Source organism: Octopus bimaculoides, unplaced genomic scaffold (assembly GCF_046866305.1).
Source record: "Octopus bimaculoides isolate indiv1 unplaced genomic scaffold, ASM4686630v1 contig39, whole genome shotgun sequence".
NCBI lineage: Eukaryota > Metazoa > Mollusca > Cephalopoda > Octopoda > Octopodidae > Octopus > Octopus bimaculoides.
Genome location: NW_028315289.1, coordinates 438290 through 450993, shown reverse-complemented (window position 1 = coordinate 450993; position 12704 = coordinate 438290). Strand labels below are relative to the sequence as shown.

At 36.2% G+C, this 12704-nt stretch overlaps 13 non-coding genes across 13 annotated transcripts; 7 read left to right on the top strand and 6 right to left on the bottom strand.

Annotated features, from left to right (window-relative positions):
- Nucleotides 1-384: 384 nt before the first annotated feature.
- On the top strand, nt 385-503 carry LOC149129824 (5S ribosomal RNA). The gene has a single exon (XR_016239879.1). It is a non-coding gene; the product is annotated as a 5S ribosomal RNA (ribosomal RNA).
- A 974-nt stretch (nt 504-1477) lies between these two features.
- On the bottom strand, nt 1478-1596 carry LOC149129823 (5S ribosomal RNA). The gene has a single exon (XR_016239620.1). It is a non-coding gene; the product is annotated as a 5S ribosomal RNA (ribosomal RNA).
- Nucleotides 1597-2290: 694 nt separating this feature from the next.
- On the top strand, nt 2291-2409 carry LOC149129822 (5S ribosomal RNA). The gene has a single exon (XR_016239878.1). It is a non-coding gene; the product is annotated as a 5S ribosomal RNA (ribosomal RNA).
- A 944-nt stretch (nt 2410-3353) lies between these two features.
- On the bottom strand, nt 3354-3472 carry LOC149129821 (5S ribosomal RNA). The gene has a single exon (XR_016239619.1). It is a non-coding gene; the product is annotated as a 5S ribosomal RNA (ribosomal RNA).
- Nucleotides 3473-4166: 694 nt separating this feature from the next.
- On the top strand, nt 4167-4285 carry LOC149129820 (5S ribosomal RNA). The gene has a single exon (XR_016239877.1). It is a non-coding gene; the product is annotated as a 5S ribosomal RNA (ribosomal RNA).
- A 948-nt stretch (nt 4286-5233) lies between these two features.
- Nucleotides 5234-5352, bottom strand: LOC149129819 (5S ribosomal RNA). Its single transcript, XR_016239277.1, has one exon. It is a non-coding gene; the product is annotated as a 5S ribosomal RNA (ribosomal RNA).
- A 694-nt stretch (nt 5353-6046) lies between these two features.
- Nucleotides 6047-6165, top strand: LOC149129818 (5S ribosomal RNA). The gene has a single exon (XR_016239875.1). It is a non-coding gene; the product is annotated as a 5S ribosomal RNA (ribosomal RNA).
- A 946-nt stretch (nt 6166-7111) lies between these two features.
- On the bottom strand, nt 7112-7230 carry LOC149129817 (5S ribosomal RNA). The gene has a single exon (XR_016239618.1). It is a non-coding gene; the product is annotated as a 5S ribosomal RNA (ribosomal RNA).
- A 694-nt stretch (nt 7231-7924) lies between these two features.
- On the top strand, nt 7925-8043 carry LOC149129816 (5S ribosomal RNA). Its single transcript, XR_016239874.1, has one exon. It is a non-coding gene; the product is annotated as a 5S ribosomal RNA (ribosomal RNA).
- A 948-nt stretch (nt 8044-8991) lies between these two features.
- Nucleotides 8992-9110, bottom strand: LOC149129815 (5S ribosomal RNA). Its single transcript, XR_016239617.1, has one exon. It is a non-coding gene; the product is annotated as a 5S ribosomal RNA (ribosomal RNA).
- Nucleotides 9111-9804: 694 nt separating this feature from the next.
- LOC149129814 (5S ribosomal RNA) lies at nt 9805-9923 on the top strand. The gene has a single exon (XR_016239873.1). It is a non-coding gene; the product is annotated as a 5S ribosomal RNA (ribosomal RNA).
- A 948-nt stretch (nt 9924-10871) lies between these two features.
- On the bottom strand, nt 10872-10990 carry LOC149129813 (5S ribosomal RNA). The gene has a single exon (XR_016239615.1). It is a non-coding gene; the product is annotated as a 5S ribosomal RNA (ribosomal RNA).
- Nucleotides 10991-11684: 694 nt separating this feature from the next.
- Nucleotides 11685-11803, top strand: LOC149129812 (5S ribosomal RNA). The gene has a single exon (XR_016239872.1). It is a non-coding gene; the product is annotated as a 5S ribosomal RNA (ribosomal RNA).
- The last annotated feature ends 901 nt before the right edge of the window (nt 11804-12704 follow it).

Here is a 12704-nt window from a genome sequence, read left to right as displayed (position 1 = left end):
AATGTGAATTGTTTTCTGGTAAAGATGAACGTGTATAACGGGTGCCAAGCAAATAAAAACTTAAATGACCGTAAGAGTGAGAAGGAAAATAGGGAAAGTTCATAAGTCGTTAAAGTGTGCAATGTATAGGTAGTAGTATATGATGTGAATGATTAGTAAGTGTTGTTGCCAGCGTTTAACTGTTCAGCACTGTGAAGGTGAACGATAATTTGTTTTTTATAGAAAGATCGCTAAGATGGCACTGTGAAGATGAAAGATAATGTCTTTTTACCGAAGGATTGCCAAGTTATATACAAAGTGAAAGAAAGAAAAATACATTCTAAAAAATGAAAATGATTTAGTATAAGTTTATAGAATAAATAGATTAAAATTTACTGTATAGATGTTTACGGCCATATCACGTTGAAAGCACCGGTTCTCGTCCGATCACCGAAGTTAAGCAACATCGAGCCTAGTTAGTACTTAGATGGGTGACCGCTTGGGAACCCTAGGTGCTGTAAGCATTCTTTTTCTTTTTAATTTACACAAGCTGTAAATTTTAACAAGCATTAAAACAGCGGATTCAATTTATTTTCATCAGGACTTATTCTTTGTAAGCCTGGCACTTATTATATCGTCCACTTTTTGCCGAACCGCTAAGTTACAGGGACGTATACACACCACCATCGGTTGTCATGCGATGTTGGGGAACAGACACAAACATATACACGCACATACATACATATATATATATATATATATATATATATATATATATATATATATATATATATATATATACACATGTATACACATGTATACGACGGGCTTCTTTCAGTTTCCGTCTACCAAAACCACTCATAAGGCTTTGGTCGTCCCGAGACTATAGTAGAAGACACTTGCCCAAGGTGCCACGCAGTGGGTCTGAACCCGGAACCATGTGGTTGGAAAAGTTAAGCATCCCAACGGGCATCATCTGGCACCTCGGTAAGGCGAGTTGCAAACAATGACTAAAAGTTCGTGCTTAGTGGTCCAGTCCCTACAAACATATCGAATGCCAGAGGTTGAAAGAGATAGTTCACTGCCAGTTCCCAGAACAAGCATATGAATTTTTTTAGAAACTAACGCAACTATTATCTCCCTTTATAGAGTCACAGAATATGCAAATCGTTTGAATTATGGGAGAGAATGCTTTACACTATTTGTTCCTGTTCTCTCAGGTTGATGGTTGTTCAACAGTGAACATGACATGAAAGCTATTTTCAATATCTTCACGGGAAAACTTTTCAGCTGCACGATCATCACTGTCAACAAGTTTCATGGATAAGTAGTAGTCTTACAAGAGGTTCCCACCCGCTGAATTTTGGTTAATCTGCGTATGCTGTCTGTATTTCATATTGAAAGTAAATCGAATCCACTTTCTTTTATCATATTATATTGTCAAAATTCAATTTGTTTAAATTAATTTTTAAAAAAGTTTTAAAAGAAGCAAAAAAAATGCTTACAGCACCTAGGGTTCCCAAGCGGTCACCCATCTAAGTACTAACTAGGCTCGATGTTGCTTAACTTCGGTGATCGGACGAGAACCGGTGTTTTCAACGTGATATGGCCGTAAACATCAGAGAAGTAAATTTTAATGTATTTATTCTATAATATCATACTAAAGCAATTTTATTTTTCAGAACATTTGATTTCTTTCAATTTATATAGAAATTGAGGCTTTAACATTTATTTTTTTGCAACTTAAAAGCGAAAAATACGGCCGCACATATATTCATTATTTCTCATTTGCGCGATCAGTATCAATGCTGGGTATAATCTGTAAATAAATTGGTGCTATTTTATATCCGACCCAATGGATATAACGGTCGTATAACGTCATTACACCGGCATATAATAACATTGTTTCGAAAGCACTGGCGCACAAAATGTGAATTGTTTTCTGGTAAAGATGAACGTGTATAGCGGGTGCCAAGCAAATAAAAACTTAAATGACCGTAAGAGTGAGAAGGAAAATAGGGAAAGTTAATAAGTCGTTAAAGTGTGCAATGTATAGGTAGTAGTATATGATGTGAATGATTAGTAAGTGTTGTTGCCAGCGTTTAACTGTTCAGTACTGTGAAGGTGAACGATAATTTGTTTTTTATAGAAAGATCGCTAAGATGGCACTGTGAAGATGAAAGATAATGTCTTTTTACCGAAGGATTGCCAAGTTATATACAAAATGAAAGAAAGAAAAATACATTCTAAAAAATGAAAATGATTTAGTATAAGTTTATAGAATAAATAGATTAAAATTTACTGTATAGATGTTTACGGCCATATCACGTTGAAAGCACCGGTTCTCGTCCGATCACCGAAGTTAAGCAACATCGAGCCTAGTTAGTACTTAGATGGGTGACCGCTTGGGAACCCTAGGTGCTGTAAGCATTCTTTTTCTTTTTAATTTACACAAGCTGTAAATTTTAACAAGCATTAAAACAGCGGATTCAATTTATTTTCATCAGGACTTATTCTTTGTAAGCCTGGCACTTATTATATCGTCCACTTTTTGCCGAACCGCTAAGTTACAGGGACGTATACACACCACCATCGGTTGTCATGCGATGTTGGGGAACAGACACAAACATATACACGCACATACATACATATATATATATATATATATATATATATACACATGTATACACATGTATACGACGGGCTTCTTTCAGTTTCCGTCTACCAAAACCACTCATAAGGCTTTGGTCGTCCCGAGACTATAGTAGAAGACACTTGCCCAAGGTGCCACGCAGTGGGTCTGAACCCGGAACCATGTGGTTGGAAAAGTTAAGCATCCCAACGGGCATCATCTGGCACCTCGGTAAGGCGAGTTGCAAACAATGACTAAAAGTTCGTGCTTAGTGGTCCAGTCCCTACAAACATATCGAATGCCAGAGGTTGAAAGAGATAGTTCACTGCCAGTTCCCAGAACAAGCATATGAATTTTTTTAGAAACTAACGCAACTATTATCTCCCTTTATAGAGTCACAGAATATGCAAATCGTTTGAATTATGGGAGAGAATGCTTTACACTATTTGTTCCTGTTCTCTCAGGTTGATGGTTGTTCAACAGTGAACATGACATGAAAGCTATTTTCAATATCTTCACGGGAAAACTTTTCAGCTGCACGATCATCACTGTCAACAAGTTTCATGGATAAGTAGTAGTCTTACAAGAGGTTCCCACCCGCTGAATTTTGGTTAATCTGCGTATGCTTTCTGTATTTCATATTGAAAGTAAATCGAATCCACTTTCTTTTATCATATTACATTGTCAAAATTCAATTTGTTTAAATTAATTTTTAAAAAAATGTTAAAAGAAGCAAAAAAAATGCTTACAGCACCTAGGGTTCCCAAGCGGTCACCCATCTAAGTACTAACTAGGCTCGATGTTGCTTAACTTCGGTGATCGGACGAGAACCGGTGTTTTCAACGTGATATGGCCGTAAACATCAGAGAAGTAAATTTTAATGTATTTATTCTATAATATCATACTAAAGCAATTTTATTTTTCAGAACATTTGATTTCTTTCAATTTATATAGAAATTGAGGCTTTAACATTTATTTTTTTGCAACTTAAAAGCGAAAAATACGGCCGCACATATATTCATTATTTCTCATTTGCGCGATCAGTATCAATGCTGGTTATAATCTGTAAATAAATTGGTGCTATTTTATATCCGACCCAATGGATATAACGGTCGTATAACGTCATTACACCGGCATATAATAACATTGTTTCGAAAGCACTGGCGCACTTAATGTGAATTGTTTTCTGGTAAAGATGAACGTGTATAACGGGTGCCAAGCAAATAAAAACTTAAATGACCGTAAGAGTGAGAAGGAAAATAGGGAAAGTTAATAAGTCGTTAAAGTGTGCAATGTATAGGTAGTAGTATATGATGTGAATGATTAGTAAGTGTTGTTGCCAGCGTTTAACTGTTCAGCACTGTGAAGGTGAACGATAATTTGTTTTTTATAGAAAGATCGCTAAGATGGCACTGTGAAGATGAAAGATAATGTCTTTTTACCGAAGGATTGCCAAGTTATATACAAAGTGAAAGAAAGAAAATTACATTCTAAAAAATGAAAATGATTTAGTATAAGTTTATAGAATAAATAGATTAAAATTTACTGTATAGATGTTTACGGCCATATCACGTTGAAAGCACCGGTTCTCGTCCGATCACCGAAGTTAAGCAACATCGAGCCTAGTTAGTACTTAGATGGGTGACCGCTTGGGAACCCTAGGTGCTGTAAGCATTCTTTTTCTTTTTAATTTACACAAGCTGTAAATTTTAACAAGCATTAAAACAGCGGATTCAATTTATTTTCATCAGGACTTATTCTTTGTAAGCCTGGCACTTATTATATCGTCCACTTTTTGCCGAACCGCTAAGTTACAGGGACGTATACACACCACCATCGGTTGTCATGCGATGTTGGGGAACAGACACAAACATATACACGCACATACATACATATATATATATATATATATATATATATATATACACATGTATACACATGTATACGACGGGCTTCTTTCAGTTTCCGTCTACCAAAACCACTCATAAGGCTTTGGTCGTCCCGAGACTATAGTAGAAGACACTTGCCCAAGGTGCCACGCAGTGGGTCTGAACCCGGAACCATGTAGTTGGAAAAGTTAAGCATCCCAACGGGCATCATCTGGCACCTCGGTAAGGCGAGTTGCAAACAATGACTAAAAGTTCGTGCTTAGTGGTCCAGTCCCTACAAACATATCGAATGCCAGAGGTTGAAAGAGATAGTTCACTGCCAGTTCCCAGAACAAGCATATGAATTTTTTTAGAAAATAACGCAACTATTATCTCCCTTTATAGAGTCACAGAATATGCAAATCGTTTGAATTATGGGAGAGAATGCTTTACACTATTTGTTCCTGTTCTCTCAGGTTGATGGTTGTTCAACAGTGAACATGACATGAAAGCTATTTTCAATATCTTCACGGGAAAACTTTTCAGCTGCACGATCATCACTGTCAACAAGTTTCATGGATAAGTAGTAGTCTTACAAGAGGTTCCCACCCGCTGAATTTTGGTTAATCTGCGTATGCTTTCTGTATTTCATATTGAAAGTAAATCGAATCCACTTTCTTTTATCATATTACATTGTCAAAATTCAATTTGTTTAAATTAATTTTTAAAAAAATGTTAAAAGAAGCAAAAAAAATGCTTACAGCACCTAGGGTTCCCAAGCGGTCATCCATCTAAGTACTAACTAGGCTCGATGTTGCTTAACTTCGGTGATCGGACGAGAACCGGTGTTTTCAACGTGATATGGCCGTAAACATCAGAGAAGTAAATTTTAATGTATTTATTCTATAATATCATACTAAAGCAATTTTATTTTTCAGAACATTTGATTTCTTTCAATTTATATAGAAATTGAGGCTTTAACATTTATTTTTTTGCAACTTAAAAGCGAAAAATACGGCCGCACATATATTCATTATTTCTCATTTGCGCGATCAGTATCAATGCTGGTTATAATCTGTAAATAAATTGGTGCTATTTTATATCCGACCCAATGGATATAACGGTCGTATAACGTCATTACACCGGCATATAATAACATTGTTTCGAAAGCACTGGCGCACTTAATGTGAATTGTTTTCTGGTAAAGATGAACGTGTATAACGGGTGCCAAGCAAATAAAACCTTAAATGACCGTAAGAGTGAGAAGGAAAATAGGGAAAGTTCATAAGTCGTTAAAGTGTGCAATGTATAGGTAGTAGTATATGATGTGAATGATTAGTAAGTGTTGTTGCCAGCGTTTAACTGTTCAGCACTGTGAAGGTGAACGATAATTTGTTTTTTATAGAAAGATCGCTAAGATGGCACTGTGAAGATGAAAGATAATGTCTTTTTACCGAAGGATTGCCAAGTTATATACAAAGTGAAAGAAAGAAAAATACATTCTAAAAAATGAAAATGATTTAGTATAAGTTTATAGAATAAATAGATTAAAATTTACTGTATAGATGTTTACGGCCATATCACGTTGAAAGCACCGGTTCTCGTCCGATCACCGAAGTTAAGCAACATCGAGCCTAGTTAGTACTTAGATGGGTGACCGCTTGGGAACCCTAGGTGCTGTAAGCATTCTTTTTCTTTTTAATTTACACAAGCTGTAAATTTTAACAAGCATTAAAACAGCGGATTCAATTTATTTTCATCAGGACTTATTCTTTGTAAGCCTGGCACTTATTATATCGTCCACTTTTTGCCGAACCGCTAAGTTACAGGGACGTATACACACCACCATCGGTTGTCATGCGATGTTGGGGAACAGACACAAACATATACACGCACATACATACATATATATATATATATATATATATATATATACACATGTATACACATGTATACGACGGGCTTCTTTCAGTTTCCGTCTACCAAAACCACTCATAAGGCTTTGGTCGTCCCGAGACTATAGTAGAAGACACTTGCCCAAGGTGCCACGCAGTGGGTCTGAACCCGGAACCATGTGGTTGGAAAAGTTAAGCATCCCAACGGGCATCATCTGGCACCTCGGTAAGGCGAGTTGCAAACAATGACTAAAAGTTCGTGCTTAGTGGTCCAGTCCCTACAAACATATCGAATGCCAGAGGTTGAAAGAGATAGTTCACTGCCAGTTCCCAGAACAAGCATATGAATTTTTTTAGAAAATAACGCAACTATTATCTCCCTTTATAGAGTCACAGAATATGCAAATCGTTTGAATTATGGGAGAGAATGCTTTACACTATTTGTTCCTGTTCTCTCAGGTTGATGGTTGTTCAACAGTGAACATGACATGAAAGCTATTTTCAATATCTTCACGGGAAAACTTTTCAGCTGCACGATCATCACTGTCAACAAGTTTCATGGATAAGTAGTAGTCTTACAAGAGGTTCCCACCCGCTGAATTTTGGTTAATCTGCGTATGCTTTCTGTATTTCATATTGAAAGTAAATCGAATCCACTTTCTTTTATCATATTACATTATCAAAATTCAATTTGTTTAAATTAATTTTTAAAAAAATGTTAAAAGAAGCCAAAAAAATGCTTACAGCACCTAGGGTTCCCAAGCGGTCACCCATCTAAGTACTAACTAGGCTCGATGTTGCTTAACTTCGGTGATCGGACGAGAACCGGTGTTTTCAACGTGATATGGCCGTAAACATCAGAGAAGTAAATTTTAATGTATTTATTCTATAATATCATACTAACGCAATTTTATTTTTCAGAACATTTGATTTCTTTCAATTTATATAGAAATTGAGGCTTTAACATTTATTTTTTTGCAACTTAAAAGCGAAAAATACGGCCGCACATATATTCATTATTTCTCATTTGCGCGATCAGTATCAATGCTGGTTATAATCTGTAAATAAATTGGTGCTATTTTATATTGGACCCAATGGATATAACGGTCGTATAACGTCATTACACCGGCATATAATAACATTGTTTCGAAAGCACTGGCGCACAAAATGTGAATTGTTTTCTGGTAAAGATGAACGTGTATAACGGGTGCCAAGCAAATAAAAACTTAAATGACCGTAAGAATGAGAAGGAAAATAGGGAAAGTTCATAAGTCGTTAAAGTGTGCAATGTATAGGTAGTAGTATATGATGTGAATGATTAGTAAGTGTTGTTGCCAGCGTTTAACTGTTCAGCACTGTGAAGGTGAACGATAATTTGTTTTTTATAGAAAGATCGCTAAGATGGCACTGTGAAGATGAAAGATAATGTCTTTTTACCGAAGGATTGCCAAGTTATATACAAAGTGAAAGAAAGAAAAATACATTCTAAAAAATGAAAATGATTTAGTATAAGTTTATAGAATAAATAGATTAAAATTTACTGTATAGATGTTTACGGCCATATCACGTTGAAAGCACCGGTTCTCGTCCGATCACCGAAGTTAAGCAACATCGAGCCTAGTTAGTACTTAGATGGGTGACCGCTTGGGAACCCTAGGTGCTGTAAGCATTCTTTTTCTTTTTAATTTACACAAGCTGTAAATTTTAACAAGCATTAAAACAGCGGATTCAATTTATTTTCATCAGGACTTATTCTTTGTAAGCCTGGCACTTATTATATCGTCCACTTTTTGCCGAACCGCTAAGTTACAGGGACGTATACACACCACCATCGGTTGTCATGCGATGTTGGGGAACAGACACAAACATATACACGCACATACATACATATATATATATATATATATATATATATATATACACATGTATACACATGTATACGACGGGCTTCTTTCAGTTTCCGTCTACCAAAACCACTCATAAGGCTTTGGTCGTCCCGAGACTATAGTAGAAGACACTTGCCCAAGGTGCCACGCAGTGGGACTGAACCCGGAACCATGTGGTTGGAAAAGTTAAGCATCCCAACGGGCATCATCTGGCACCTCGGTAAGGCGAGTTGCAAACAATGACTAAAAGTTCGTGCTTAGTGGTCCAGTCCCTACAAACATATCGAATGCCAGAGGTTGAAAGAGATAGTTCACTGCCAGTTCCCAGAACAAGGATATGAATTTTTTTAGAAACTAACGCAACTATTATCTCCCTTTATAGAGTCACAGAATATGCAAATCGTTTGAATTATGGGAGAGAATGCTTTACACTATTTGTTCCTGTTCTCTCAGGTTGATGGTTGTTCAACAGTGAACATGACATGAAAGCTATTTTCAATATCTTCACGGGAAAACTTTTCAGCTGCACGATCATCACTGTCAACAAGTTTCATGGATAAGTAGTAGTCTCACAAGAGGTTCCCACCCGCTGAATTTTGGTTAATCTGCGTATGCTTTCTGTATTTCATATTGAAAGTAAATCGAATCCACTTTCTTTTATCATATTACATTATCAAAATTCAATTTGTTTAAATTAATTTTTAAAAAAATGTTAAAAGAAGCAAAAAAAATGCTTACAGCACCTAGGGTTCCCAAGCGGTCACCCATCTAAGTACTAACTAGGCTCGATGTTGCTTAACTTCGGTGATCGGACGAGAACCGGTGTTTTCAACGTGATATGGCCGTAAACATCAGAGAAGTAAATTTTAATGTATTTATTCTATAATATCATACTAACGCAATTTTATTTTTCAGAACATTTGATTTCTTTCAATTTATATAGAAATTGAGGCTTTAACATTTATTTTTTTGCAACTTAAAAGCGAAAAATACGGCCGCACATATATTCATTATTTCTCATTTGCGCGATCAGTATCAATGCTGGTTATAATCTGTAAATAAATTGGTGCTATTTTATATCCGACCCAATGGATATAACGGTCGTATAACGTCATTACACCGGCATATAATAACATTGTTTCGAAAGCACTGGCGCACAAAATGTGAATTGTTTTCTGGTAAAGATGAACGTGTATAACGGGTGCCAAGCAAATAAAACCTTAAATGACCGTAAGAGTGAGAAGTAAAATAGGGAAAGTTAATAAGTCGTTAAAGTGTGCAATGTATAGGTAGTAGTATATGATGTGAATGATTAGTAAGTGTTGTTGCCAGCGTTTAACTGTTCAGCACTGTGAAGGTGAACGATAATTTGTTTTTTATAGAAAGATCGCTAAGATGGCACTGTGAAGATGAAAGATAATGTCTTTTTACCGAAGGATTGCCAAGTTATATACAAAGTGAAAGAAAGAAAAATACATTCTAAAAAATGAAAATGATTTAGTATAAGTTTATAGAATAAATAGATTAAAATTTACTGTATAGATGTTTACGGCCATATCACGTTGAAAGCACCGGTTCTCGTCCGATCACCGAAGTTAAGCAACATCGAGCCTAGTTAGTACTTAGATGGGTGACCGCTTGGGAACCCTAGGTGCTGTAAGCATTCTTTTTCTTTTTAATTTACACAAGCTGTAAATTTTAACAAGCATTAAAACAGCGGATTCAATTTATTTTCATCAGGACTTATTCTTTGTAAGCCTGGCACTTATTATATCGTCCACTTTTTGCCGAACCGCTAAGTTACAGGGACGTATACACACCACCATCGGTTGTCATGCGATGTTGGGGAACAGACACAAACATATACACGCACATACATACATATATATATATATATATATATATATATATATACACATGTATACACATGTATACGACGGGCTTCTTTCAGTTTCCGTCTACCAAAACCACTCATAAGGCTTTGGTCGTCCCGAGACTATAGTAGAAGACACTTGCCCAAGGTGCCACGCAGTGGGTCTGAACCCGGAACCATGTGGTTGGAAAAGTTAAGCATCCCAACGGGCATCATCTGGCACCTCGGTAAGGCGAGTTGCAAACAATGACTAAAAGTTCGTGCTTAGTGGTCCAGTCCCTACAAACATATCGAATGCCAGAGGTTGAAAGAGATAGTTCACTGCCAGTTCCCAGAACAAGGATATGAATTTTTTTAGAAACTAACGCAACTATTATCTCCCTTTATAGAGTCACAGAATAAGCAAATCGTTTGAATTATGGGAGAGAATGCTTTACACTATTTGTTCCTGTTCTCTCAGGTTGATGGTTGTTTAACAGTGAACATGACATGAAAGCTATTTTCAATATCTTCACGGGAAAACTTTTCAGCTGCACGATCATCACTGTCAACAAGTTTCATGGATAAGTAGTAGTCTTACAAGAGGTTCCCACCCGCTGAATTTTGGTTAATCTGCGTATGCTTTCTGTATTTCATATTGAAAGTAAATCGAATCCACTTTCTTTTATCATATTACATTGTCAAAATTCAATTTGTTTAAATTAATTTTTAAAAAAATGTTAAAAGAAGCCAAAAAAATGCTTACAGCACCTAGGGTTCCCAAGCGGTCACCCATCTAAGTACTAACTAGGCTCGATGTTGCTTAACTTCGGTGATCGGACGAGAACCGGTGTTTTCAACGTGATATGGCCGTAAACATCAGAGAAGTAAATTTTAATGTATTTATTCTATAATATCATACTAAAGCAATTTTATTTTTCAGAACATTTGATTTCTTTCAATTTATATAGAAATTGAGGCTTTAACATTTATTTTTTTGCAACTTAAAAGCGAAAAATACGGCCGCACATATATTCATTATTTCTCATTTGCGCGATCAGTATCAATGCTGGGTATAATCTGTAAATAAATTGGTGCTATTTTATATCCGACCCAATGGATATAACGGTCGTATAACGTCATTACACCGGCATATAATAACATTGTTTCGAAAGCACTGGCGCACAAAATGTGAATTGTTTTCTGGTAAAGATGAACGTGTATAACGGGTGCCAAGCAAATAAAAACTTAAATGACCGTAAGAGTGAGAAGGAAAATAGGGAAAGTTCATAAGTCGTTAAAGTGTGCAATGTATAGGTAGTAGTATATGATGTGAATGATTAGTAAGTGTTGTTGCCAGCGTTTAACTGTTCAGCACTGTGAAGGTGAACGATAATTTGTTTTTTATAGAAAGATCGCTAAGATGGCACTGTGAAGATGAAAGATAATGTCTTTTTACCGAAGGATTGCCAAGTTATATACAAAGTGAAAGAAAGAAAAATACATTCTAAAAAATGAAAATGATTTAGTATAAGTTTATAGAATAAATAGATTAAAATTTACTGTATAGATGTTTACGGCCATATCACGTTGAAAGCACCGGTTCTCGTCCGATCACCGAAGTTAAGCAACATCGAGCCTAGTTAGTACTTAGATGGGTGACCGCTTGGGAACCCTAGGTGCTGTAAGCATTCTTTTTCTTTTTAATTTACACAAGCTGTAAATTTTAACAAGCATTAAAACAGCGGATTCAATTTATTTTCATCAGGACTTATTCTTTGTAAGCCTGGCACTTATTATATCGTCCACTTTTTGCCGAACCGCTAAGTTACAGGGACGTATACACACCACCATCGGTTGTCATGCGATGTTGGGGAACAGACACAAACATATACACGCACATACATACATATATATATATATATATATATATATATATACACATGTATACACATGTATACGACGGGCTTCTTTCAGTTTCCGTCTACCAAAACCACTCATAAGGCTTTGGTCGTCCCGAGACTATAGTAGAAGACACTTGCCCAAGGTGCCACGCAGTGGGTCTGAATCCGGAACCATGTGGTTGGAAAAGTTAAGCATCCCAACGGGCATCATCTGGCACCTCGGTAAGGCGAGTTGCAAACAATGACTAAAAGTTCGTGCTTAGTGCTCCAGTCCCTACAAACATATCGAATGCCAGAGGTTGAAAGAGATAGTTCACTGCCAGTTCCCAGAACAAGCATATGAATTTTTTTAGAAACTAACGCAACTATTATCTCCCTTTATAGAGTCACAGAATATGCAAATCGTTTGAATTATGGGAGAGAATGCTTTACACTATTTGTTCCTGTTCTCTCAGGTTGATGGTTGTTCAACAGTGAACATGACATGAAAGCTATTTTCAATATCTTCACGGGAAAACTTTTCAGCTGCACGATCATCACTGTCAACAAGTTTCATGGATAAGTAGTAGTCTTACAAGAGGTTCCCACCCGCTGAATTTTGGTTAATCTGCGTATGCTGTCTGTATTTCATATTGAAAGTAAATCGAATCCACTTTCTTTTATCATATTATATTGTCAAAATTCAATT